Source organism: Brassica oleracea, chromosome C2 (assembly GCF_000695525.1).
Source record: "Brassica oleracea var. oleracea cultivar TO1000 chromosome C2, BOL, whole genome shotgun sequence".
Lineage (NCBI taxonomy): Eukaryota > Viridiplantae > Streptophyta > Magnoliopsida > Brassicales > Brassicaceae > Brassica > Brassica oleracea.
The window spans coordinates 33,254,658-33,261,522 of NC_027749.1; the positions used below are offsets into that span (position 1 = coordinate 33,254,658).

The window sequence follows — 6,865 nt, forward strand, 5'->3', positions numbered from 1 at the left end:
GACACCCGATGAGAAACCCTAGATCGGCTTATCTTTAATATTGAATTCTACTCTTCGAAATCATTTACTTTCCTTGCACGTCACCACTTAATTCAAGCCCCACTTTTAGTTTTAGCTATGTTGAAAACTTATAAGAATAAAGTGTAAACTGGTCCTCTGGATTGAATCTCAAATACTACAATTACCACTATTAACTTGACAGTAGGAAAGGTTCATATTTAGTGTATCAAGTTTTGGCGCCGTTGCGACGGGGACAAGATATTTTACCTTTAGTTTTCAGTTCTATATTTAGTCTAACATATAACTTGCTTTCCTCCCTTTGTTTCAGCGAATGATCCAGGTGTATGACCAGTAGACATACTCGGAGCAACGCACAAGGACCATTATTCACGCTAAGTAAAGAAGAGCTCGCAAGATTAGAAAGACATAACCGTCAACAACCGCGGCCTACTAACACCACAATGGGTGAGATGATCTCACTGCTGCAATGGCGCTCATGCAACAGCAAATGCAGCAGATGCAGCAGACCATCAACACACAGGAAGCTGCTCACCAAGCAGCGGCTGAACTTGCTGCACAGCAAGCTGAGCAACAAGGCGCTCCCATCGGAGAACGGAACCTTCCGCGTAATTTCCCTACCACTCGCTCCGCTATAAATCCTCTTCCCTGCACTCGAGAGGATTATGAGATCAAGCCTGCTTTGATTGGCCTGGTGCAGAAAAAGATGTTCAACATCGAAAACTTTGAGAGAGTCTGCAACTTCTCTCGTGCAAATGGAGTGCCACCAGACTACGTCAAATGCACCATGTTCCCATTCTCTCTTGATGGGAAAGAAGCTCGCTGGCTAGCCTCTCTCCCGACTGGTACACTTACTAAATGGGAACATGTCAGAGCAGCGTTCTTAAGACACTTCTACACGAAGAGGAAAACCGCAGCTCTGGGCATAATATCTCAAATTGTAAGCAAAAGACTGACGAGCCTTTCTATGATGCTTGGGAGCGTTTTAAGGAGTACCGAAGGGAATGCCCTCACCACGGGTTTGAGGACGATTACATACTGGAAGTGTTCTATGATGTAGTGAGCTATGAATTTTGTAATGCTCTTGATTCCTCGAGTAATGGAGATTTCATGACTCAAACAACACATGGCGCATTCGCACTGATCGAGAATATGGCGTCCAGTTCGCTCAATAAGAACAAGGAGAACGACCGCTCCAAGAGCGTAAACAGCATCGACGATCTAGCAGCAAATATTGACCAGCTGTTGAAGGGCAATCAGAGCCAAGTTTTCATCATGGAAGAAGCCGCATCAGAGAACAATGCTTCAGATGTCACACCTCAAGGGGATAATACCATAGACGATCAGCAAGAAGTAAGCTACGTCATTGGACAAGGATGGCAGTTCAAGAACTACCACCCGAACCCCAACGTGAGGAACAATTCTCACCTCTTTGCGTACCCTAAGCTGGACAAACCGGTTGACAACACGCAGAACAGTCAAGGACAGAACAACAACTATCAGAAACCGTACCAAGTAAGAACATATGTTTTGAGCCAGGCGCAGCACAAACAGTTCCAGAACCAAAAGCAGCAGACAGCTCAACAAGCTGCCCCTTCACCTACGACAGCTCCACAAGAGGAGATGAAGGGTCTAGCGACGATGATGCATCAGTTACTCCATAGTCAGCAAATTCAAGGGAAAGCGTTGAATCAGGTCACCATGGACATAAACTCCAGGATGAACCACATGTTCAATGACCTGAGTACCAAATATGACAATGTAACTAGCCATATGCGTCAGATGGACGTTCAGATCGGGCAGACAGCCGAGAGCGTCAAGAGACAGCAAGGTACTCTACCTGGAAAGACCGATAAGAATCCTAAGGAATGCAGTGCCGTAGCACTAAGGAGTGAAAGAACACTGCCGGACGCAGCCCCTAAGAAGTTACCAGCGGCGGAAAAGGGCAAGCAAAAGGAGGGCGAGCAGCCACGATCTGAAGCAGCCCCTCTATCTGACAAGGAACCGGAACAGCCTGCTGAGACTGATCCGACCCCTGCCGCTACACCTGTACCTTCACGTGAATACACGCCTAAGGTTCCATACCCTGTTCCAGCAAAGACATCTCGCAAGGATCGGGAGGAGACAAAGTGTAAGAAGATGCTGGAGGATCTAACTATCAAGTTGCCTCTGATTGACGCGACCCAGATGATACCTTCTATGCGCAGTTTGATGAAAGGTTTGATCTCTGGCAAGATCACTGGGGACAGTGAGCTATTATTGGTTTCAAAAGAGTGCACTGCAGTACTTCAGAACATGCCGATTAAGAAATTGGATGATCCAGGGAAGTTTGTTCTCTCGATACAAATTGGGAAAACAGTGTTTGCTTGGTCTCTATACGATCTGGGTTCTAGTGTCAACCTCAGGCCTTACTCCGTGGCAAAACGACTGGGTTTCACAGACTTCAAACCAACAAGAATCTCCCTGGTTTTTGCGGACAGATCAGTCAAGTCACCGGTGGGTATTCTGGAAGATCTCCACGTCCAAGTAGGCAACACCTTTGTTCCGAAAGATTTTATGGTTCTAGAGGTTGGTGAAGAACCAAGAGATCCACTCATCCTGGGTCGTCCTTTCTTGTGCACGGCTGGTGCGATTATTGATGTTCGACAAGGGAGGATTGATCTTCACCTGGGAGACATCGCGATGAAGTTCGAGATGAACAAACTGCTGAAGAAACCGATGATAGACGCACAGACCTACACAGTTGAAGGCAAAGATCAGGTGATATCCCCTCAAGAAGGAATGACTGAGGAAATCTTGATCGATGACCCACTCGAACTGGCTCTAACCCGAGCTGAGACTGAGCACAACGTCATAAGCGTGGACGCGGATGGGTACGACAAGATGTTCGACTCTGCCAGAAGCATGGAAAAGATGGTAGCTTATCTAAGTTTAGGGGAGAACGACGAGAGCAATCAGAGCAGTGTAGCAGGAGCAGCTATTCCGAAAAGAGCGACAATGCTGACCACACAAGTCGACGATTCATGGAGCAAACTGAAAGCTCCAAAAATCGAGCTCAAATACCTCCCTACGGGGCTCAGGTATGCATTATTGGGACCAAATTCCACTTATCCTGTTATTGTGAACTCTGAGCTGAATAATGTGGAAACTGCTAAACTTCTGTGTGAGCTAAGAAAGTATCGTAAGGCATTAGGTTATTCTCTAGCTGACATTCATGGCATTTCACCTGATCTATGCATGCATAGGATACATCTAGAAGATGAATCAATGACTTCTATAGAACTTCAGAGGAGGTTAAATTCGAATCTAAAACATGTTGTAAAGAAAGAGATAATGAAACTTCTAGAGGTTGGTGTGATTTATGCCATCTCTGATAGCAACTTGGTTAGCCCTGTTCATGTAGTTCCTAAGAAAGGTGGAATACCGGTTATAACAAATAAAAAGAATGAACTGATCCCTACTAGAACTGTCACTGGACACCACATGTGCATTGATTTTCGTAAAACGAATGCCGCAACTCGCAAGGATCACTTTCCACTCTCATTCATTGATCAAATGCTTGAAAGATTGGCTAACCATCCATACTGCTGCTTTTTAGATGGTTATTCAGATTCCCATCCACCCAGATGATCAGGAGAAGACGACATTCACATGCCCATATGGCACGTTTGCCGTTCTGCTTGTGCAATGCTCATGCGACCTTTCAACGTTGCATATGTCCATTTTACTGATCTGATTGAGGACATAATGGAGGTTTTCATGGACGACTTTATTGTATATGGAAGCACTTTTTCTGTCTGTTTGAAAAATTTGTGCAGGGAATTACAACGATGCGAGGAGAAAGATCTGGTGCTCAACTGGGAGAAGTGCCACTTCATGGTCAAGGATGGGATTGTTGTCGGACACAAGATTTACGAGAAGAGAATCGAGGTTGACAAGGCAAAGATTGAGGTGATGATGAGCCTGCAACCACCAACATCAGTCAAAGGAATCAAAAGCTTCGTGGGGCATGCCGATTTCTACAGGAGGTTCATCAAGGACTTCTCAATGATCGCAAGACCACTCACTAGACTGCTCTGCAAGGACACCAAGTTCGAGTGTGATAGCGACTGCTTGACTGCTTTCCATACGATAAAAGGAGCCTTGATCAGCGCACCAGTCATTCAGCCTCCAGACTGGGACTTACCTTTGGAGATCATGACAGATGCGAGTGATTTCGCAGTGGGAGCAGTGCTGGGACAGAGGAAAGATAAGAAACTGCATGTGATCTACTATGCGGGCAGGACAATAAATGAATCCCAATGCCGATATGCCACTACCGAGAAGGAGCTTTTAGCCATTGTCTATGCCTTCGACAAATTTAGGTCCTACCTAGTAGGTTCTAAAGTGATAGTGCACACGGATCACGCGGTTCTGAGGTACTTGCTGACAAAGAAAGACGCCAAACCGCGCCTGCTCCGATGGATCCTTCTACTCCAGGAATTCGATCTTGATATCAAGGATAAGAAGGGGATTGAGAATGGTGTCGCGGATCATCTGTCAAGAATGAAGATCGACGAAGAGACTGCTCTCGACGACAGTCTCCCTGAAGAACAAGTCTACGCGAATGGTCTGTATGTTGAGAACATACTGGATACCCATGCCGCAGACTGTTCCGCAGACTGTTCCACAGACCAGGAACACTTCATTGCTGCGATCAAGAAGAGATATTCCCACCTACCTTGGTTTGCCGAGATAGCTAATTTTTTAGTAATGAGAAGAGGAAGTTTTTGAGGGATGCAAAAATCTACTTCTGGGATGAACCGTTCCTGTATCGACACCGATGATGTGTTCCTGAAACTGGGATTCCAGGGATCCTCCATCACTGCCATGGTTCCTCTTATGCCGGACACTTTGCAGCATTCAAGACCGTCTCCAAGGTTATGCAAGCCGGTTTCTGGTGGCCCACAATGTTCCGTGATGCTCAAGCCTTCATCTCCAAGTGCAATTCGTGCCAAAGAAAAGGGAACATCAGCAAGAGGAATGAGATGCCACAGAACTTCATACTCGAGATCGAGGTATTCAACTGTTGGGGGATATACTTCATGGGAATATTCCCTCCCTCATATAAGAACAAGTACATCCTGGTGGCAGTGGATTATGTCTCGAAGTGGGTGGAGGCAATCGCCAGCCCCACTAATGACGCACGTGTGATAATAGGTTTTTTGCCTATTGCAAATGTTGTAGTATAGTGGGGTGAATGTCGAACCAGTCCTAGTGATGTGAATCAGTGAGAATACAAGTCATTTCTTAAGCTAAGCAGATTCAACAGTGGTGAGTGTGTGACAAGTAACAATAGCAAACAAAGCAATACAACAATGTTTTAATCAATTTAGACAAGTGAATCCATGGGTATTGGGAATTGACTACAAGTAACTAAGATCCAATCTAGGTGACAAGCTTTCAATCAAAGTAATCTCTTAAGTCTAAACACAATTCTAGACAAGTCCTATGTCTAGGTAAATGTCCATTTGCTTAGAAATCATTAAACATCAAATGTCTTTGGCTTAATTCAATCAAGCAATCTTTAAGTTCAAGTTCAATAACTATCTAGCAATTTTAACATCAAGTGTCCTTGGCTAATCTCACTAGAGCTTAGTTGAGTTGATTCAAACACTTCATCTAATCATGTCTGATGAGAAAACTAGGAGCAAATTATGCATATATAGCTCATTCTCATCATTCTACTCTTCTTCCTAAGTGATTACAAATTCTATCCATCTTTTATATTTCAAAACCCAAGTATATACACTTCACTCACATTTCTCACCAAGTGAACTCTCTCTTTTTTTTATTTACATGATCAACCAACTAAGAACTTGACACTCTTTTTCTTTCCTCGTTATGATCTTTCATTCATTTTTTTTTTCTTTTTTTACTTTGGGGAATTCTAATCGACACACTTAAGAGTTTTTCTTCTTTTATTTTCTTGGTTCCTATTGGTTTTCTTTTCTTATTGACACTCTTTGATCTTTTTCTCTTCTCTCAAACCCAAGATATAACAACTTAAAAACACACAAACTCACTCACCATACTAGATGCTAGTTCAAATGAGGATCTTATGCTAGCAATAGATGGGAACAAACATATGTCGCTCCCAATCTTTTGTGTGACTTTGAATTTGGAGTGGTTTACATGATAAGTAAAATAAAAATTACTAGAGATGTGGAGAGATTTTAAACCGGATTAGAGTACTTACCTTGTGACTGTAGCGACATGAGCATGTTACTATGGATATGTCGCTACGGTCCTTAGCCAAATATTGCATTCTCTTCGTTTGGTCGTAGTAACATGAGGATGTCGCTACGCACGTCGCTAAGGTTGTCCGTAAAGGGTTATAGCGACATGTGTGGGTCGCTATGCCCTTGTCGCTATGCTATCTTCCTTGTAGCGACCCAATCATGTCGCTATGAGCATGTCTCCACAGTACTTGTGTTTCTTTCCTAGCCTCTTTTGAATCCTTTCCTTTTCCTGAGCACCTTCCAAACTGAAATCACACTGATCATAACTTATCCAATACAGCTCCAAATGACTTGAAACTACTTCTATTGGAAAGCTAACACAATTTCCAGTGTCTCCACAAATTTTGAGCTTCAGAAGAGATCTTTAAGGCCTTCATCCGTGTTGATCTTTCACTCTTTGGACTCAAAATCCCTCCAATGATCCTCTAACTCATCCATGGTGCTCTCCAACACCTGATATGTACAAATGCAATGATATGCAACCTAAATGTGCCTAAATGATGCTCTAAATGACCAAACCATGCAAGAATAAGAAGTTAAAAACATGTAAATTCACAAGATATCAA

General features: G+C 43.6%; 1 pseudogene; it reads left to right on the forward strand.

Annotated features, from left to right (window-relative positions):
• The first annotated feature begins 487 nt into the window (after positions 1-487).
• LOC106324052 lies at positions 488-5,249 on the forward strand (annotated as a pseudogene).
• Positions 5,250-6,865: the final 1,616 nt, after the last annotated feature.